The sequence below is a fragment of the Microcebus murinus genome, chromosome X (assembly GCF_040939455.1).
Source record: "Microcebus murinus isolate Inina chromosome X, M.murinus_Inina_mat1.0, whole genome shotgun sequence".
Classification (NCBI taxonomy): domain Eukaryota; kingdom Metazoa; phylum Chordata; class Mammalia; order Primates; family Cheirogaleidae; genus Microcebus; species Microcebus murinus.
This window is the reverse complement of record NC_134136.1, coordinates 111,536,085-111,558,703: the sequence shown is the minus strand read 5'-3', so window position 1 is coordinate 111,558,703 and position 22,619 is coordinate 111,536,085. Positions and strand designations below refer to the sequence as shown.

The 22,619-nt window shown below is 40.5% G+C and overlaps 2 pseudogenes; both read right to left on the bottom strand.

Moving 5' to 3' along the window:
- Positions 1–3,046: 3,046 nt before the first annotated feature.
- Positions 3,047–3,930, bottom strand: LOC105855572 (etoposide-induced protein 2.4 homolog; annotated as a pseudogene).
- Positions 3,931–20,046: 16,116 nt separating this feature from the next.
- On the bottom strand, positions 20,047–20,598 carry LOC105855580 (ferritin heavy chain pseudogene; annotated as a pseudogene).
- Between the last annotated feature and the right edge of the window lie 2,021 nt (positions 20,599–22,619).

Genomic DNA, 22,619 nt, shown 5'->3' with positions numbered 1-22,619 from the left:
GTGATCCTTCTGCCTCAGCCTTCCGAGTAGCTGGGACTACAGGCATGAGCCACCATGCCTGGCTAATTTTTTTTTTATATATATATCAATTGGCCAATTAATTTCTTTCTATTTATAGTAGAGACGGGGTCTCGCTCTTGCTCAGGCTGGTTTTGAACTCCTGACCTTGAGCAATCCGCCCGCCTCGGCCTCCCAAGAGCTAGGATTACAGGTGTGAGCCACAGCGCCCGGCCCATCATTGTTTTTTATGGTTGAGTAGTACTCCATGACAGATATATGTATGTCACATTTTATTAATCTGCTCATGTATTGATGGACACTTGGGGTATTTCCACATCTTTTCAATTGTGAATTGTGCTTCTATAAATATTTGAGTAAGGATGTTTTTATTATAGAATGTCTTTTTTTCCTTTGGGTAGATGCCTAGCAGTTGGATTGCTGAAACAAATGGTAGTTCTATTTTTAGTATTTTGAGGTAGCTACATATTATTTTCCATTATGGTTGTACTAATTTGCAGTCCCACCAGCAGTGTAAGAGTGTACCTATCTCTCCGCATCCATGCCAGCATTTGTTGTTTTCGGACTTTTTGATAAAAGCCATTCTCACTGGAGTTAAGTGATATCTCATTGTGGTTTTGATTTGCATTTCCCTCATGATAAGAGATATTGAGCAATTTCTTATATGTTTGCTGGCCATTATTCTGTCTTCTTTTGCAAAGTTCATGTTCATGTCCTTTGCCCACTTTTTAATGGGGTTGTTTAATGTTTTTCTTGTTTCCTAAGTTCTGTATAAACTCTACTTATCAGATGTGTAGCATGAAAATATTTTCTTCCATTCTGTAGGTTGTCTATTTGCTCTACTGATAGTTTCCTTAGCTGTACAGAAGCTTTTTAATTTGATTAGGTCCCATTTCTTTATTTTTGTTGTTGCTGTGATTGCTTTGGAGGTCTTCTTCATAAATTATTTTCCTAGGCTAATGTCTATAAGAGTTTTCCCAACATTTTCTTCTAGATTTCTTATGGTTTCATGTCTTAGGTTAAAGTCAGTTATACATCGTAAGTTAATTTTTGTGAGAGATGAGAGCTGCGGATCCAATTTCAATCTTCTGCATGTGGCTATCCAATTTTCCCAGCACCATTTAGTGAATATGGATTCTTTTCCCCAATGGATATTTTTGTCTGCCTTGTCAAAGATTAGATGACAATATGAGGATGGATTTATATGTGGGATCTCAGACCTATTCCAAAGGTCTCTATCTCTGTTCTTGTGCCAGTAACATGCATTCTGGTTACTATAGCCTTGTGGTGTAGCTTGAAGTATGGTAGATTGATGCCTCCCAATTTGTTCTTTTTGCTTAAGATTGCTTTGGCTATGCAGGATCTTCTCTGGTTCCACATAAAGCATAGAATTATTTTTTCTAGATCTGTGAAAAATGATGTTGGTATTTTGATAGTAATTGCTTTGATTCTGTAGAGCACTTTGGGTAGTATGGACATTTGAACAATACTGATTCTGCCAATCCATGAGCATGGTAGAATTTTCCATCTGTTACATCCTCTGCAATTTCTTTTCTCAGTGTTTTGTAGTTCTCCCTATTGATCTCTCACCTCCTTAGTTAAACATATTCCCAAATGTTTGATTTTCTTTGATGCTTTGTGAAAGGTGTCGCATCTTTGATTTGATTCCCGGCTTCACTGTTATTGGCATATATGAAAGCTGCTGATTAGTGTACATTGATTTTGTGTCCTGAGACTTTGCTGAATTCATTTAGTAATTCCAGGAGTCTTTTGGTTTAATCTTTGGGGTTTTCTAGATATCATATCATCAGAAAAGTGTGAATGTTTGGCCTCTTCTGCCGCAATTTGAATACCCTTGATCCCCAGCTCTTGTCTGATTGCTCTGGCAAGGACTTCCAGCACTACGCTGAATAGAAGTGGAGACAGTGCGCAACCTTGTCTGGTTCCAGTTCTAGGTGAGAATGCTTTCAATTTTTACCCATTAAATATGATGTTGGCTGTGGGTTTATCATATATGGCTTTAAGCATTTTTAGGTACCTCCCATCTATCCCTATTTTGTTAAGAGTTTTTATCAAAAAAGTGTGCTGAATTCTGTCAAATGCTTTTTCTCCATGTATTGAGACAATCATATGGGTTTTGTTCTTGCTTTTATTTATATGGTGAATTACACTTATAGATTTGCATATATATAACCATACTTGCACCTCTGGGATCAACCCACATGGTCATGATGAATTATTATTTTTCTTTAATTTTTTTCAGCATATTATGGGGTACAAATGTTTAGGTTACATATATTGCCTTTGCCCCAACCAGTCAGATCTTCAAGTGTGTCCATCCCCCAGACAGTGTGCACTGCACCCATTAGGTGTGTATATACCCATCCTCTCCTCCCCCCTCCCATCCATGTGACACCCAATGAATGTTATTACTATATGTGCACTTAAGTGTTGATCAGTTAATACCAATTTGATGGTGAGTACATATGGTGCTTGTTTTTCCATTCTTGTAATACTTCACTTCATAGAATGGGCTCTAGCTTTTTCCAAGATAATACAAGAGGTGCTAGATCACCATTGTTTTTGTTGCGGAGTGGAACTCCATAATATACATATACCACATTTAATTAATCCACTCATGTATTGATGGGCACTTGGGGTGTTTGCACATGTTTCTAATTGTGAATTGTGCTGCTATAAGCATTCTAGTGCAGATATCTCTTTTATAGAATGTCTTTTGTTCTTTTGGGTAGATGCTCAGTAATGGGATTGCTGGATCAAATGGTAGTTTTACTTATAGCTCTTTGAGGTATATCCATATTACTTTCCACAGAGGTTGTACTACTTTGCAGTCCCACCAACAGTGTATGAGTTTTCCTATCTCTCGACATCCATGCCAACATTTATTGTTTTGGGACTTTTTGATAAAGGCCATTCTTACTGAAGCTAAGTGATCTCTCACTTTCTGGAGAGGTTGAGCTGCTCAGAGCAGGCTACAGCTAGACTGTCTTGTGGAAGAGTCTATCGCTTAAGAAGACCACCAAGGAGAAGAGGCAACTCAAAGAAGTATGCTTTGCCAGGTGTCTTTGCTTCATTGGTTCTGATTATGAATAAAGGAAAGAGTATAGAGAAGAGGCAGCCATTGATAATATATGAGGGCTGTGTTTCTGTGAGAAAAGCTGAGGGTAAACCAAACCCAAAATGGTAAGGCCACTTCCTTCTATGTTTGATAACTGCTGTCACATTTCAATTCCTTTATTGAACCAATGCTATTCAAAGCAGTATAGTGAGTAGAGAAAGGACATATGCAGGAGACTGACAAGCTGACCAACAAGATGGATGGGAAAGAGACTCACAAACATTCCTTAGCTGAGAAAAATAGCCTACAACAAAAGGTTGAAGAGCATGTCAACAATTATTTTGCTGGCACTAGGGAATGAGTGAGACTTCCTCTCTAATACCTCAAATGCCTGGTCAGCTATATTGTGAAACCAAATGGCATTCACAACTTTGCTAAGCACAAACAGGAGCACCCAAAGAGCATTTGAAATTGGTGTGAAAAAGAATTCCAGCCACAACCAAACATCTCCATGTAGTGATGGATCACCAATAATTTGAGCTATTACTAGACTGAAGCACAGAAATAAACATTCAATAATATAAGAGGAGATGGAAGCAGAGTATTCTACCATTCCAAGCACAACACTGGACAACTCTACTAACAGTACATTGCTCACTCTATTGCTTATGCTCTATGCTCTGGGTTCTCCTCTGTGTCAGGACACTACTTGCCCTTCTTCAACACTGCTCCTCTCTCTTCTATTAGATTACAGCATCTAGCTTTGAGATGGTTCAAATACCCTAAGTGGAATTTTTGATTCCCCTAGAGAAAGGTTTGACACTGCCAGCCATTTATTTACCACTCAAACTAACAATTACACAGAGGAGAGAGAAGCACCTCAAACTCTCTCATCAAGAAGGGAATTTATTGATTTATTATAAAATATATTACAAAGTGTACAAATAAATAGATAGGGCAAGGTATAGGGGAGAAACATGGAGCTTCCATGCCCTCTCTGCCCACACCACCATCCAGGAACCTCCACATGTTCAGCTATCCAGAAACTCCAATCCTAATTTTCATATGGAACCACAAAAGACCCAAAATAGCCAAAGAGATCTTGAGAAAGAAGAACAAAACTGGAGGCATAATGCATCTTGATTTTAAATATATTGAAAAGCTATAGTAATTAAAGCAGTATGGTACTGGCCTAAGGACAGACAAATAGTCCAATTGAACAAAATAGAAAGCTCCTCTTAAGAGCAACAAGCTAAACCATAAGCCCATGAGGCGACTTTTAGCAAAAAGAAACAGGGTAAGAGAAAGAACCAGGGAAAGAGCCAGCTAAGAAAATCCTTCCTGGAGTGATAACAAACTTTATATAATGACCTCATTTTAACTACCACTCCTGGAATTTAATTGGATTAGACTGCTAAGCAATGTATGTCCAAAGGCATTGTCACAAATAATAGAGCAATCAGCCAGTAATTAGTGGAGCCTAAAGGTCAAGATGTAATACTAAATGAAGGAGATAACTTAATAGAGAAATTAGGGAAAGACAGAGTCAAAGAGAACCCTGATAAAACAACTTCCATCATACGGTAACTATGTGCATGCCCAGGGCTGTATCTTTCTAGGGTCAACATCAAAGGCTTCACAACATTAACAATGTGGAGGAAAAAGACATAACTAAAATAGTCTATCCAAGTCATAAAACATACAAGCAAATAGTAACAGAAGCAAACCCTGATATGGGGGTGATGGGTCATCATTATCCAGTGTTGCTAAAATAAATTACCTAAAATGCTTAGTTTTAAATTTATTATTATTTCTCAGCCTTATGGCTAAGATCAAGTGTAGTAAATTTAGTAATAAAATGAGACATGCAAAGAAATAGGTACATGTACTCATACATTCTTACAGATTTTTGGTACCAAGAATGGGATGCTGTTTATCAAATACCTACAAGTGTGAAAAATACTTTAGCATTGGATAATGGGTAGAGTCTGAAAAAAATGTTGAGGCATATGATAAAAAAGGCCTAGATTGGGGGTGGGTGCAAGATGGCCAACTAGAAATATCACTTGCCAGTCTGTCCTAGAGGGAAGGTAAGGCTTCAGATAAATGAGAGGAGCGAGGAGATGAAGCTCACTCAGGTGAAGATCATAGAAGTGCCAGCATCTGCCAGAGACCTCACAGAAGAAAAATGACGCTGAGAAGGAAGAAGATTTTATATATATATATCTCAAACCCAGAGAGGCTCAGAGCCCAGTGAAGGGGTGACAAGGGATCCCTCTATCCCTCAGATGTGCCTCTGGTGGCCAGTGGTCTACCATGATTGTTGGAGGCTTTGCCACCACCATGAGCCCAAGCATTGCAGCAAACATGGGACAATGGAGAGAAATCACATGATCCTAGAGCTTGAACATTCCATGTGAGGTCCCCCTCCAAGGAGAGTAATCCGAGAGGCCAGAGAGCTGGCTTTCTTCCATTCATACCATTTTGCTTCCCCACTGCTCTCCCATTCACTGCAACTGGGAAAGCAGTTTGAACTGAGAATTTGGTAAGTGGCTGCCTCTCTCAAGCAGACTTGTACTCCAAGCTGAAGTCTCCACACAGAGTGGTGCCCATGCCTCTTCCCTTGAGGACCTGTGGTAGACCCACGATGCCCAATGTGGGAGCTCCCCGTCTTCTGGCATTTTGTAATGATGCACAACAGCAGGTCAGACATGCAGGCTAGATCCTATGCCCCTGAAACTTGAGCAGGTTTCTGGGGGACACAGGGGGGAGGTTTGAGAGCTGGACTCAGATATCAAGGGAGCCCACATGGACAGAAATGATAGAATACTGTGGGGGTCTGAGACACAATAAGCTTGGAGAATGTCCACCCCTTCACACAGGAAAGCTGTGCCATTGTATTAGGGCTGGTCCTCCATCAGGGAAGATCCCAGCCTGGCACCATACCAACCAAGGGTTTAGGTCCCTCTCCCATAAACAGCCCTCCTGGTCTGGAGAGCCTGCCCTGACTTTCCTCCTAGCGGCTACTCTAGCAGTCAGGAAAATGACCTCTGAACCCTGCCAAGGCTTTGCAAAGCCTTCCAGGCTTGTGCAGACTAACCACACTCTGCCTCCTCCATCCACCTCTGCTGTGGTGGAGATCAAGCAACTCCCTGGGAGCTACAGGGCTCCTCCCAAAGCCTGGGGCATTCAAGTGCTCCACCTGAGGGACTAGAGCTTAGCACTGGCACAAAAGGATATCTCGGAAGTTGACTCTTTATTGCAAGCAACAACCACTGACAGGGAGAACAACTCCATAGCTCACCACAGTATCCACCAACTCAATCAAACAGGGCATGGCTGTTTTTACTCACAAGTACCACCCACCATCTTGGAGATTAAGCTGGGGGACCCAATACAATTCACACTGCTGGGAAGAGGTGAAGACATCCGGATAGAAGCAACCCAAGGGCACAGGCAGCTCAATCTGTGAGGGGTCTCTATCTTCCACTGCAGACATCTTGGCTGATCAGGAAGCTACTCAGAGTCAGTTCAGAGAAATTCCATCAGAGAGCAGGTGCAGCAGAGATCTGGTGCTTGCCAATATCAGGCTTCTGCAACTGATGTCATCCTGATCACTCTGGTGCACAGAGTCAAGTCCACTCAGGACCCAGCCATCTAGCAATAACCTTAGCATCACTTTCACCAGGCCAGGAAGTGAACATATGCTCCCCCATTTGAGCCCTGTGACTGGGTGTTGAGCATGCTTCTCCCCGACATAGAATCTGAACAGAGTGGGAGTCTCAGAAGCCACAGGCACCACTTGGGAAGCCTTGGATGACTGCCTCAGTAGGTCCTAGGTGTGGAGGGAGAACCTTGGCTGACCAGTAACTCTGGCCCCCCTTTTGGAACTTGGGCCACTGAGGGAAACACGAAACTGAGTATCAGCAGTCCCCATGCTAGTGAAACAGCCCCCGATATGGGCAGCTCTGCCCATGAAGTCCGGAGAGCCACCTCTGAAGCTCCCACTGTGCCCAACACTGAGGCTCTTCCCCTGTAGATCTAAGGCCCTCAGTGGGCCTGCAATTCCACCCCTGAGAATATAGAGTTGTTCCTGGAGACCAAGACCCCACAACTGAGTCCCCACCACTACTTCTGGGTCAGCAGAACCTCCTGGAGGTCGAACACTTTGCTCAGGACACCCAGCCCAGAGAAGCAGTCACTACTGGACTTGGTTTGAGAGAGTCCCCAGAAAAGGAGAACAGGTGCCCTGCAGTCCTATTAACCAAGAGATGAGAGAAGGGGAGCCAGATAAGAAGAAAATTGAAAAGAACCCTGGGAGGTTGAAAAAAATAAAATAGTTTGACACTCCCAAGGGAACACAATGGAACTACAGTAGAGGACTCCACCCACAAGGAAATTGCTGAAATGACATAAATGGAATTCAGAATATTGATGGCAAATAAGATGAATGAAATTGAAGAGAAAGTTGAAAACCAACACAAAGAAGACAATATTTCAGGAAATCAATGGAAAAAAAAATGAAAAATCACCAGAGAGCTAGACAACATAAGAAAGGATATAATAGAACTTAAAAATCTACCTTGTTCATGGATTGGTAAAATCAATATCATTAAAATGTCAGTATTACCTAAAGTCATCTACAGAATTAATACAATCCCCATCAAAGTACCACCACCATTCTTCACAGATCTAGAAAAAAATAATTCTTCACTTTGTATGGAATGAGAAAAAAAATACCTATAGCCAAAGCAATCTTAAGTAAAAAGAACAAACTGGGAGGCATTGGTATTCCTGACTTCAAGCTGTACTATAAAGCAATAATAATTAAATTAGCCTGGGATTGGCACAAGAACAGAAGCATTGATATTTGGAATTGGTCTCAGATTCCAGAGATGAAACCATCTGCATATGGTAACCTAATCTTTGATAAAGCAGACAAAGATATACATTGGGGAAAAGAATCTCTCTTCAATAAATGGTGCTGGGAAAACTGGGTATCTACATGCAGAAGAATGAATCAGGATCCCTACCTCTCACCTCTCACAAAAATCCACTCAAGATAGATAACAGACTTAAACCTAAGGCATGAAACCCTAAGAATCCTAGAAGAAGATGTTGGGAAAACCCTTTCTGACATTGGCCTAGGCAAAGAATTCTTGAAGAAGACCCCTAAATCAATCACCACAGCAACAAAAATAAACAAATGGGATCTGATCAAATGAAAAAACTTCTGCTCGGCCAAAGAAACTATCATTAGAGTGAATAGACAACTTACAGAATGGGAGAAAATATTTGCTCTCTACACTTCTGATAAGGGTCTGATAACAAGAATCTATCTAGAACTCTAAAGAATTAACAAGAAAAAAATCAAACAACCCCATCAAGCAATGGGCAACGGAAATGAACAGAAACTTCTACAAAGAAGACAGAATAATGGCCTGCAAACATATAAAAAAATGCTCAACATCTCTAATCATTAGAGAAATGCAAATCAAAACCACAATGCGATATCACCTAACCCCATTGAGATTGGCCTGTATCAAGAAATCCCAAAATAACAAATGCTGGTGAGGATGTGGAGAGGCAGGGACACTCTTACACTGCTGGTAGGACTGCAAATTAGTGCAACCTTTCTGGAAAAGAATTTGGAGATACCTTAAACAGCTAAAAATAGAAATACCATTCAACCCAGCAATAGCATTATTAGGCATCTACCCAAAAGAGCATAAGACATTCTATTATAAAGACATCTGCACCTGAATGTTTATGGCAGCACAATTCACTAGTGCAAGGACATGGAAACAACCCAAGTGCCCATCAATTTATGACTGGATTATTAAATTTTGGTATATGTTTACAATGGAATATTACTCAATTCTAAGAAACGACAGTGAGCGCACACCGCCTATATTATCCTGGATTGAGCTTAAGCCCATTATCCAAAGTGAGGTGACACAAGATCAGAAAAATGGGCTCCACACGTACTCACCATCAAATTGGTACTGACCAATTATCAATATGGTGCTCAAAGGGTGGTGGTGCTCACCAGAGATTCAGGGGGGTGGTAAACCCACATCTGAGGGATGTGGCAAACAGTGTGGAGGGGAAGGGCATACCTCTAACCCTTGCTAGATAAAGGCAAAGTTATAAAATCTAACCAAAATGTTTAAAAAAAAGACATTTATTGGGTGTCAGTCAGGTGGGAGGGGGGAGGAGAGGATGGGTATATATATATATATATATATATATATATATATATATATATATACATACATTATAAGTGCAATGTTCATTGTCAGGGAGATGGACACGCTTGAAGCTCTGACTTGAGGGGGGAGGGAAGGCAAGAGCAATGTATGTAACCTTAATATCTGTACTCTCATATTATGCTGAAATAAAGATAAATAAATAAATAAAAGGTTAGAAATTTGTACATACAGTAGAAACATTGAAAAATAAAGAAATGAAAGAATTATTTAGGGAATTTCAAAACATGGAAGAAAGCTTTAAAAACAGGCTAAACCAAGGAGAAGAAAGAATCTCAGAGCTTGAAGACAAGGCTCTCAAGATAATCCAATCATTTAAAGAGGCAGAGAAGAGTATTAAAAAGTCCAAGCAATCACTGAGAGAGATATGGAACTATGTTAAGTGAACTAACATTGGTGAATTATAGGTATATCTGAGGGAGAAGAAGAAAGAACTAAAAGCATGGAAAACCTATTTGAGGAAATTATTGAGGAAAACTTCCCTGGTATAGAAATTCAGACATACAGATACAGATAGACACTGAACACTGGTAATATCCGTAGCAAATAGGTCATCTGCAAGACAGATAGAAATCAACCTGAACAAGGTCAAGGTGAAGGAGAAAATTCTGCAAGCAGCAAGATGAAATCATAATATAATCTACAAAGGAAAACCCATCACAATAACTGCAGACATCTTGGTAAAAACTTTGCAAACGTGAAGGGATCCAGGCTCCATCTTCAATAGGCTTAAACTGAACTGCCAGCCTAGAATTTTGTATCCTGACAAACTAAATTTCACAGTAGATGGAGAAATTAAGTCCTTTACAGACAAGTAAACACTAAGGAAATTTGTCATGACCAGATCTGCTAAACCACAAGGATGCACACAGACTCATTGTGAAAGTATACAGGAAAATAGTCCATGCAAATGGAAACCACAAGTGAGCAGGTGTAGCCATTCTCATATCAGATAAAATTGACTTAAATCCAACAAAGATAAAGAGGGTCATTATATAATGGTAAATGGAACTACCCAAGAAGAAGACATAACAATCCTAAACATACATGCACCCAAGACAGGAGCTCCCAGATACATAAAGGAAGTCTCACCAGATCTAACCAAAGAAATAGATACTACCATTGTAATTGCTAGGGACCTCAACACCCCACTGTCAGAGCTTGATAAATCATCTAAGCAGAAAATAAATAAAGCAATAATGAACTCAAACCAAAGTCTAAATCAAATGGACCTAACGGATGTTTATAGAACATTCTGCAATGTTCTGTAAACCCCAAACCTACAGAATACACATTCTTCTCAGTAGCACATGGAGAATTCTCCAAGAATGATCATATTTTAGGCCACAAAACAGGTCTCATGAAATTCAAAAATATCAAATTTATATCATGTATCTTCCCAGACCACAGTGGAATAAAACTAGAAATCAATCACAAAGTCATGGAAATTGAACAACCTCATGCTGAATGATTATTGGGTCAAGAATGAAATTAAAATTGAAATAAAAAAATTATTTGAGCTGAATGACAACGGGGACACAAGCTAACAAAATATTTGAGACATGACAAAAACATTCCTCCAGGAAAATTCATGGCCTTAAATGCCTACATCAAAAAGACATAAAGAGCACAAATTGATACCCTAACATCATACCTCAAGGAACTACAAAAGGAAGAACAAACCAAAACCAAACCGAGCAGAATTAAAGAAATAAAGAAGGTCAGAGCAGAAATAAATTAATTAGAGAACAAAAAATACAAATGATTAAAAATCCCCAAAAGTTTCCTCTTTGAAAATTTAAACAAAATTGACATAACTCTTATTAGATTAACCAAGAACACAAGAGAAAGGACTCAAGTAAGCTCAATCAGAAATGAAAAATGTGACATTACAATTGATGCTGCAGAAATACAAAATGTAAATGTCATCCATGAGTACTACATAAATCTCTACACACATAAACTAGAGAACTAGAGGAAATGGACAAGTTCCTGGAAACATACAACATCCCAAGTCTCTATCAGGAAGAAATAGAACTCCTGAACAAAATAATTATGATCAGTGAGATTGAATGAGTAAGAATAATTAAAAAAAACCTCCTAACAACAACAACAACAACAAAAGCCCAGGCCAGGTGGATTCACAGCTGAGTTCTATCAGATCTACAAAGAAGACCTGGTACTCATAATACAGAAATTATTCCATAATATTGAGAAGGAGGGAATCTTCTCCAACTCATTCTATGAAGCCAGTATCACCTTGATACCAAATCCAGAAAAGGATACAACAAAAACAAAAAACTATAGACCAATAACCCTTATGAATGTAGATGTAAAAATCCTCAATAAAATACTACCTAACAAAATTCAACAGCACATTGAAAAAATAATCCACTAGGTTCAAGTGGACTTCATCTAAGCATGGTTCATGCTTAGATGCAAGCATGGTTCAACATATGTAAAACAATAAATGTGATTCACCACATAAACAAAAGCAAAAAAAGACCATATGATCATCTAACTAGATGCAGAAAAGCATTCAAAAACATCCAGCACCCTTTCATGATAAAAAAAAACTCTCAATATCTAGGGATAAATGAATATATCTCAGAATAATAAAAGCTATATATGACAAATCCACAGCCAATGTCATACTGAATGGGGAGAAGTTGAAAGCATTCCCCTAAGAGCTTGAATAAGACAAGAATTCCCACTGTCACCACTCTTATTCAGCATAGTACTGGAAGTCCTAGACAGGGCAATCGGGAAAGAAAAGAATATTAGGACTTTCCCAAATTGGGAAAGAGGAGGTCAAACTATTCTTCTTTGCCGATGATATGATCTTGTATCTAGAAAAACCCAAGAGGTACTCAAAACAGTGTTACCCATGGATCAGCACAATAAACACTCACGAATGTAAATCTACTCAAAAGCTAAAGATCAAAGCCCAGATACCACAATGATTCAAGAGAGAAAACAAAGTAACAAAGTTCAGCCCAACATAATGAACAGAAATCTGCCCCACCAACAGTTACCTGAATGAATGTGAATGGCTTAAACTCCCCACTCAAGAGAAATAGGCTGGCTGAATGGATATAAAAAAATACAAGCCAAGTATCTGCTGCCTTCGGGAAACACATCTAACCTGCAAGGATGCAGTTAGACTAAATGTAAAGGGGGTGGAGAACAATATTTCAAGCAAATGGAAGCTAAAAGAAAGCTGGCGTGGTGGCGCTGATTAAAGATAACTTAGTTTTTAAATCAACAAAAGTAACAAAAGACAAAGAAGGTCACTATGTAACAGTGAAAGGTACAGTTCAACAAGAAGACATAACAATTCTAAATATATATGCACCCAACTTAGGTGCACCCAGATTCATAAAGCAAACTCAATTTGATCTAAACAAATGGATAAACAACAACACCATAATAATTGGAGACTTTAACACCCCACTGACAGCACAGGACAGATCCTCCAAACAGAAAATCAATGAAGAAATAATGGACTTAAACAGAACTCTGGAACAAATGGGCCTGACTGACACTTACAGGACATTCTACCCCAAAACCACTGATAATATGTTCTTCTCATCAGCTCATGGGTCATTCTCTAAGATTGACCATATCCTAGGACACAAAGCATGTCTCAAACAATTAAAAAAAAATAGAAATTATACCATGTATCTTTTCAGATCACAATGGAATAAATGTAGAAATCAACCCTAACAGGAACTCTCATTTCTACACAAAGTCATGGAAACTAAACAACCTTCTGCTGAATAATCACTTCATAAATGAGGAAATCAAGATGGAAATCAAAAGATTCTTTGAACTAAATGACAAAGGAGACACAAGTCATCAAAATCTGTGGGACACAGCTAACGCAGTCCTGAGAGGAAAGTTTATTTTCATAAATGCCTATATCCAAAAGTTGAAAAGATCACAGACAACCTAATAAATCATCTCAAAGAGCTGGTAAAAGAAGAACAGACTGACCGCAAACCCAGCAGAAGAGGTGAAATCATTAAGATCAAATCAGAACTAAACGAAATTGACAACAAAGAAACTATATGGAAGATTAATAAAACAAAAAGTTGGTTCTTTGAAAAAATAAACAAAATTGACACACCTTTGGCTAGACTAATGAAAACCAGAAAAGAAAAATCTCTAATAAGCTCCATCAGGAACAATAAAAGAGAAACTACAATGGATGCCATGGAGATACAAGATATAATTTATGAATACTACAAAAACCTCTATGCACACAAACTGGAAAATGTGGAGGAAATGGACAGTTTCTTAGAAACACACAGCCTCCCTAGGCTCAACCAGGAAGAAATAGAATTCCTGTACAGACCAATATCAAGTACTGAAATTGAAATAGCAATAAAAAACCTTCCTCAAAAGAAAAGTCCTGGACCAGATGGTTTCACACCCGAATTTTACCACACCTACAAAGAAGAACTGGTGCCTATCCTGCAGAAATTATTCCATGATATCGAGAAGGATAGAACCTCCTCAACACATTTTATGAAGCGAACATAACCCTGATACCAAAACCAGGAAAGGATGCAACAAAAAAAGAAAACTACAGACCAATATCCCTTATGAATATAGATGCAAAAATTCTCAACAAAATCCTAGCCAATCCAATTCAGGTGCTTCTCAAGAAAATAATCCAGGACGGGCTCAGTGGCTCACACCTGTAATCCTATCACTCTGAGAGGCCGAGGCGGGTGGATTGCTCAAGGTCAGGAGTTCAAAACCAGCCTGAGCAAGAGCCAGACCCTGTCTCTACTATAAATAGAAATTAATTGGCCAACTAATATATATAGAAAAAATAAGCCGGGCATGGTGGCACATGCTGTAGTCCCAGCTACTCGGAAGGCTGAGGCAGAAGGATTGCTTGAGCCCAGGAGTTTGAGGTTGCTGTGAGCTAGGCTGATGCCACGGCACTCACTGTAGCCTGGGCAACAAAGTGAGACTCTGAGAAAGAAAGAAAGAAAGAAAGAAAGAAAGAAAGAAAGAAAGAAAGAAAGAAAGAAAGAAAGAAAGAAAGAAAGAAAGAAAGAAAGAAAGAAAGAAGAGAAGAGAAGAGAAGAGAAGAGAAGAGAAGAGAAGAGAAGAGAAGAGAAGAGAAGAGAAGAGAAGAGGAGAAGAGAATCCATCACAACCAAGTGGGCTTCATCCCAGAGATGCAGGGATGGTTCAACATATGCAAATCTATAAATGTAATTCACCATATAAACAGAAGCAAAAACAAAGACCATATGATCCTCTTAAAAGCGGCAGACTCAACATCATCAAAATGTCTATACTACCCAAACTGATCTACAGATTCAATGCAATACCTATTAAAATCCCATCAGCATTCTTCACAGATATAGAAAAAATTATTTTACACTTCATATGGAACCAAAGAACACCCCGAATATCAAGAGCAATTCTAGGCAACAAAAACAAAATGGGAGGCATTAATATGCCAGATATCAAACTATACTACAAAGCTGTAGTAATTAAATCAGTATGGTATTGGCACAAAAATAGGAATATTGACCAGTGGAACAGATGTGAGAATCCTGATATAAAACCATCCTCATATAGCCATCTAATCTTTGACAAAGCAGACAAAAACATACGCTGGGGAAAAGAATCCCTTTTCAATAAATTGTGCTGGGAAAACTGGATAGCCACCTGTAGAAGGCTAAAACAGGACCCACACCTTTCCCCTCTCACAAAAATCAACTCACGCTGGATAACAGACTTAAACCTAAGGTATGAAACTATTAGAATTCTAGAGAAAAAAGTTGGAAACACTCTCCTAGACATCGGCCTGGCAAAGAGTTTATGAAGAAGTCCCCAAAGGCAATCACAGCAGCAACAACAATAAATAAATGGGACATGATCAAACTACAAAGCTTCTGCACAGCCAAAGAAATAGTCATGAAAGTAAACAGACAACCTACAGAATGGAAGAAAATTTTTGCATCCTATGCATCCGATAAGGGACTGATAACTAGAATATACTTAGAACTCACAAAAATCAGGAAGAAAAAATCAAATAACCCTATTAAAAAGTGGGCAAAGGACTTGAACAGAAACTTTTCTAAAGAAGACAGAAGAATGGCCAAAAAACATATGCAAAAATACTCAACATCTCTAATCATCAGGGAAATGCAAATCAAAACCACAATGAGATATCACTTAACTCCAGTGAGAATGGCCTTTATCAAAAAGTCTCCAAACAATAAATTCTGGTGTGGATGCAGAGAGAGAGGAACACTCCTACACTGCTGGTGGGACTGCAAACTAGTTCAACCTCTGTGGAAAGCAATAAGGAGATATCTTAAAGCGATACAAGTGAATCTAACCATTTGATCCAGCAATCCCATTGCTGGGCATCTACCCAAAAGATCCAATGACACTCTACAAAAAAGACACCTGCACTCGAATGTTTATAGCAGCACAATTCATAATTGCAAGGCTGTGGAAACAGCCCAAGTGCCCATCAATCCAAGAATGGATTAATAAAATGTGGTATATGTATACCATGGAGTACTATTCAGCTCTAAGAAACAATGGTGATATAGCACATCTTATATTTTCCTGGTTAGAGCTGGAACCCATACTATTAAGTGAAGTTTCCCAAGAATGGAAAAACAAGCACCACATGTACTCACCAGCAAATTGGTATTAACTGAACAGCACCTAAGTGTTCACATAGGTACTACAGTAATAGGGTATTGGGCAGGTGGGAGAGGGGAGGGGGTGGGTATATACATATATAATGAGTGAGATGTGCACCATCTGAGGGATGGTCATGCTGGAGACTCAGACTTCTGGGGGGAGGGGGGGAAATGGGCATTTATTGAAACCTTAAAATCTGTACCCCCATAGTATGCTGAAAAAAAAAGATACAGAAAAAGCATTTGACAAAATTCAACACCCTTTTATGATAAGAACACTCAACAAAATAGGTATAGATGGGGCTTACCTAAAAATGATATAAGCTATATATGACAAATCCACAGCCAATATTATATTGAATGGGGAAAAATTGAAAGCACTTAGAACTGGAACTAGACAAGGTTGCCCACTGTCTCCACTTCTATTCAACATAGTGCTGGAAGTCCTTGCTACAGCAATCAGACAAGAGAGCAGAATTAAGTGCATCCAAATGGGAGCAGAAGAGATAAAACTCTCACTCTTTGGTGATGACATGATATTATACCTAGAAAACCCCAAGGATTCAACCAAGAGACTCCTTGATCTGATAAATGAATTTGGTAAAGTCTCAGGATACTAAATCAATACACAGAAATCAGAGGCATTTATATATGCCAACAACGGTACAAGTGAGAACCAAATCAAAGACTCAATTCCCTTCAAAATAGCAAAAAAGAAAATAAAGTACCTAGGAATATATTCAAGGAGGTAAAAGACCTCTACAGGGAGAAGTATGAAACACTGAAGAAAGAAATAGCAGAGGATGTAACAGGTGGAAGAATATACCATGCTCATGGGTAGGCAGAATCAACATTGTTAAAGTGTCTATACTACCCTAAGTGACCTACAGAGTCAATGCAATCCCTATTAAAATAGGGGTCTGCTGTGGATTGGAGGTTGGAGAGCCCAACTCATTGGCCCAGACAGGCATGGATTTCCAAGCAGATCTCAGTACAGAGAGGATAGTTCCCTGACTTCAGTGAGAGGCGCTAGAGCTGAAGTGGGTCTCCTTGAGATCTGCTGTGGAATGGAAGTTGGCAATCCTATCAGTGAGGCTGAAATTCCTAGGCTGGGAGATATGGGTGAGTCTATCTCTGGGTCCTTATGTGAACAGCTCTGAACTGATACCCCCACTGATGGGGGCTGGAGTAGAGCCAAAGGGCAACTTTCAATTTCACTGCCAAGACCACTGACAGCAGGAAAACTAGCCTTTCAGCCACAGCACTAGTGTGTACAGTTTCTTCTGGACCTCTTGGCAGATGGTTTTGGTTGCAAGCTCAAGGCTAAAGGGGGCTTCAGTGAAGCCCCTTAGAGGACTGGGCAGTTTCTGCTCTTGAACCCAGAAGCAAGCTCACTGGATCAGCCACCAGGGTGTCAGTCTACACTCTCATAATGACTCTCCAAGGCTTGGGCTATGCTGGAGTTTCACAAAATCCTACCTGAATCCTGAGCCACCCACAGAGAGACTTTTGAATATGGATAGGTGCAGATTTCTTGTTATTGTGGGGGAATATGTGTGGGTTACCTTCTATTACACCATTTTGGTGACATCACTAGTTTATCTCATTACCATTTTTCGTGTATGGTGAGGAGATTTAAGGTCTAGTCTCCCTTAGCAAATTTCAAGTATATAATACATTATTATTAACTAGAGTTACCATGCCCTATATTATATCTCTAGAATTTATTTATCTTATACCTGAAAGTTTTTATACTTTAACCCTGCAGTCTCCAATCCCCTGGGCCATGGCCCATTACCAGTCCATGGCCTGTTAGGAAATGGGCCACGCATTACCACCTGAGCTCTGCACCATCCCACACGACACCCTAGTCCCTCATCCTCAGTCTGTGGAAAAATTGTCTTCCATGAAACTAGTCCCTGGTGCCAAAAGGCTGGGGACTGCTGCCTTAACCAGCATCTCCCAATTTCCCACATCCCTCAGCCTTTGGCTCTTCTCATTCTACTCCATGTTCCTCAAACTTCCACTATTTTAGATTCTACATATAAGTGATATCATGCAATATTTGTCTTTCTATCTCTGGCTTATTTCACTTAGCATAATGTCCTCCAAGGCCACCTATGTCATTGAAATTAGCAGGATTTCTTTCTTATTTAAGGCTGAATAATAATGATAATTGTATGTATACACCATAATTTATTTATCCCTTCATCCATTGACAGACACATAAGTTGTTTCCATAGTGTAGGTATTATATCATTTCCTTGCAGAATATTCTTTTCATTGGGAAATGATTTCTTTTTACCAACAGCCAGGAAGACAAGGTAAAAGGCTAACTCTTCTCCATATCCTGAATGGGGTAACCAAGAGGCCACATTGAGCCTGTCAGGAACAGGGTAATTTTGAAATAAACTTGGGGAAGACACTGGGAGCCACAGCCTGGAATAAGGTACTGATCAAAATGGGGCCAGCCACTCTGTGGGTGTTCAGACACCACAACCATGGCCTAAAATGTTAGCTGTTCTGCGCTTGGAGCTGGGTTTGTCAAACACTCTCTTACACTCTCTTTCTGGTGTGCTTATCCAATCACAAGACTTCAATACCATCTATAAAATGATATATCTCATATGTATATTTCCACACCCGACATTCATTTTTCCAAGCTACTGACTGATGTTTCCACTTGGATGTCTAATGAAAATCCCAGATTTTACATGACATGTAGTCCCCAATACTCTACGCTAGGTGTCCCCCCTGAAAATGTCCCCAGGTTAGTAATAGCACCACCATGAAACCAGATGCTCAACTCCAAACCCTAGAACCTAGATTATTTTCCCCACATTACTCACCTCTCTGACCATGAGCGAATCTTGCTGACTTGTCCAAAAGTCATCTGGAACTTGTCTACCTCTCCTCATTTCCTCAGTCATCATCCAAATTCAAACCACACTAGTCTCTCACCTGGGCCAGCTACAGTGGCTCTAACTGGTCTCCACTTTCAAATCTCTCCCCATCCCCCTACATTCTTCAAAGCAGTCACAGTCACCTCACCGGCTTAACATTCAGGTGGATTTATTCTATTTTATATTCAATATCACAAATCTGACCTTCAGCATTTACCTTATATTTTTCAGCACTACTATAGACTTTATTTAGGTTTTGTTGGCATCATGTCACGTTAATGGAAGAAATGGTACAATTGAAGGAAAACAAAAACATAAGTAGAGGTACTGTGAGGGCAGTACCTATGCCTGGCACTGGTGACCACAGGAAGTCACATCCATGTCTGCAAGGAAGCTGGCCAATTCCTGTTATCACTGTGGCCCAGAGTGAGCTTGTCAATGAGGGATTCTGCCATGCCATCTTCCAGGGCCCCCCTCTGGCTACCTAGAATCAATAAACAATAACTTTGCAAATTCTAAAACGAAAGTTTAATGTAAAGTTGAAGACCCTTTTATTTTAATCCCTACCCAATACCATTTTTGTCACTTGTTCTGCAGAGGCAGTCACTATAAGGAATTCTAGACCATGTTTTATACTGTACTATGCATACACACCCACTTATACGGGCCCCAGACAGCCCACCGCACCTCACCCCACCCCTCCTCACTTCACCCCAACCCGCATGTCCACACAGTTTATACAGGGAAGACTAATTTCTTGTTTTCCAGGGGCCAATGGAGTACCTTACCCCTCCACCCGTGGAGAACCTGAGCCGCATGGGGATGGGGTATGTGTGGGTGGGTGGAGAGCCCCCTGGATACCCGTTTTAAACCCACATGCAGGGATTTGCCCTTATTTCTCAAAGGTGAGAGTTTTGCACATACAAATCAACTGGATAACTTTATTGCTTTAAGAACCAGATAACTTTATTGGAAGCAATGGTAAAACCGAACGGAAAAAACTTAAGTGAACGTTCTGAAAGGGGAATGTGCACGCCTGACTGGTGGCCTGACCTGGGAAGGCATCCATAGCTGTGGGGAAAAGTCCCAGCTCAGTTCTCCTTGTCGTTGCTGCCGCCGCCCAGGGTGAACTTGTCAAAGAGGTACTCCGCCAGGCCAGTGTCCCGGGCCCCCATTTTGCCCAGGTTGGTGACGTAGCCACCCAGCTCCTTGATGGTCTTGACCTGCTCATGAAGGTAGTGGCTCTCCAGGAAGTCGCAGAGCTGTGCGTCGCCCTTGATGGTGGCCAGCCGGTGCAGCTCCAGGAGGCTCTGGTTGACGCTCTTCTCTAGGTGGAAGGCGCACGCGATGGCCTGCAGCCCGCCACCCCAGTCGTCGCGGTCGGGCTTCCTGACGTCGTAAAGGCAGATGCGGCCACCGCGCTGGTTCTGCAGGCGCATCAGCTTCTCGGCACGCTCCCTCTCCTCCTGAGAGTGGCGCAGGAAGTAGCGGGAGAAGTGCTTCAGGGCCACGTCGTCGCGGTCGAAGTAGAAAGCCATGGAGAGGTACACGTAGGAGGCGTGGAGCTCCAGGTTGATGTGGCTGTTGATGGCGGCCTCACAGTCGGGGTGGTAGTTCTGGCGCACTTGAGAGAGCAGGGCCATGACCGGCAGCGGAGGCGCTGGGAGCATGGAGAACGTGAATTCACCTTGGGAGCGCAGGCTGCGGAGCGGGCAGTGGCGGCGTTGGCGGCCACGGGGGCCTTTGGGTGAACCCAGGGTGAGAGAGGGTGGTGGCCAGTGGAGGGCAGGCTCCTGGCCGGGTGGTGGAGAAATGGCGGCGGCTCTGCCTGGTACCGGAAATGGGCCTGGGGGCCGTTATGGTGGAGGCAGAAGAAGGGTGGGTGTGAGCAAAGAGTTCCGTGAGAAATTCCCGGTGAATCTGTGCTGACCTTTTGACCTATATAATATTTTTTAAAGTTATTTTCCATTCCTGAGATACTTCTCTTAGGATAATGGTCTCCAATTCCATCCACATTGCTGCAAAAGACATTATGTTATTCTTTTTTATGGCTGAGTAGTACTCTATGATATATATGCCTTGTTTTTTTTAATCCACTCGTGATTTGTTGGGCACTTAGGTTGATTTTAGGAATGGAAAAACAAATACTACGTGTACTCTCTAATAATTGGGAGCTAATTGATGGGCACACAGGGACTCAAAGAGATGTAAAGTTCATTGGAAATCAAGAAGGGGGAAAGGGGAAGGGAGAGGGGTAAAACCCTACCTATTGTGAACACTGGGTGATTGGCACATTAAAAGCCCTCACTTAAGCATTAAAGATGGTATCTATATAACAGAACCTTTGTACCCCCTTAATATTTTGAAATAAATAAATTTATGAATATAAATGCAACCATTTTGAGTTAATCAACTGGATGATTTCTTATAGCAACTTATTTGATTATTGTCCAAATGCGATTGTTACATAAATGTTTTTGTGATGTCTTTAATTATATTTAATATCACAAAGCTTTATTTGAATGGCAGCACTCCTCAGTGACTTCAGCATCTGTACCAGTGCCACTTTGGATAACCTTTTCACTTAGTTCTTAGATGTTATTAACTAATCAACTTCCACTTTTCTCCTTGTACTCATAATAAAGTTCCCACTTCTCCAACAGCTGAGCACCACCTCCAAAATCTCAGTGAATCTTTCTACTTTTTCATCTTTCTCACACTTTTTCAACATATTCTTCATTCCTTTTATTCTCTCTAGTATCTTATTCTTTCCCTACAATTGTAGAAACACAGCCTGTTGAGAATTGAATATTTTTCCCTGCAAGAAGTAGTCCAAAGCCTGGAAGAAGTGGTAGTAAGTTGGTGCAAGGTCTGGTGAATACAGTGGATGACAAAGAATTTCCAAGTCCAGCTTCTATAGTTTGAGCACCCATTGTTGTTTGTTTTTTTTTTTTTTTTTGCAACATGGGGTCTTGCAAGGTGATTGGCCTGTCTCTATTAACCAATCTCAGCTGCTTAATCACAAGCATCCTCATGATTTTATACAATTGGTTGCAGTAGACATCCACTGTCATCGACTGACCAGGTTTCATGAAGATATAATGGATAATACTAGCCCTGGACCACCAGACAGACACCATTAACTTTTTTTTGACGATTATTCAGTTCTGTACTGTGTTTTGACACTTCATGTTTATCCAGCCATTGTGCAGAACACTTGCGATTGTCAAAAAGAATCCATTTCTCATCACATGTAACAAAATGGTGTAGAAATGACTCACCTTTATGTAGTGACAGCAAAGAAAGGCAAGCTTTGAGATGATTTCTTTTCTGATGCTCATTTAATTCATACAGTACCCATCTATCCAGTTTCTTCACCTTGCCCATTTGTTTCAAATGGTCCAATACTGTTGCAATAGTAACATCAAACCTTGCCCTTAATTCACACGTAGGTTGAGATCAATTCACTTCCACTACAGCTTTCAGCTTATCATCATCTACCTTGGTCTCATGGCGGGAGTCAGCTACGCTCCCAACAAAAATGGGTTCCTTGGCAGAGTTGTCGCAAGAGATATGGAAATAATAGAAATAGAGAATAGAGTAATAATAAAGAGACAGAGAGTCAAAGGTATAGTTTAAAAAGATGGAGGAGTCAAGGGACCTC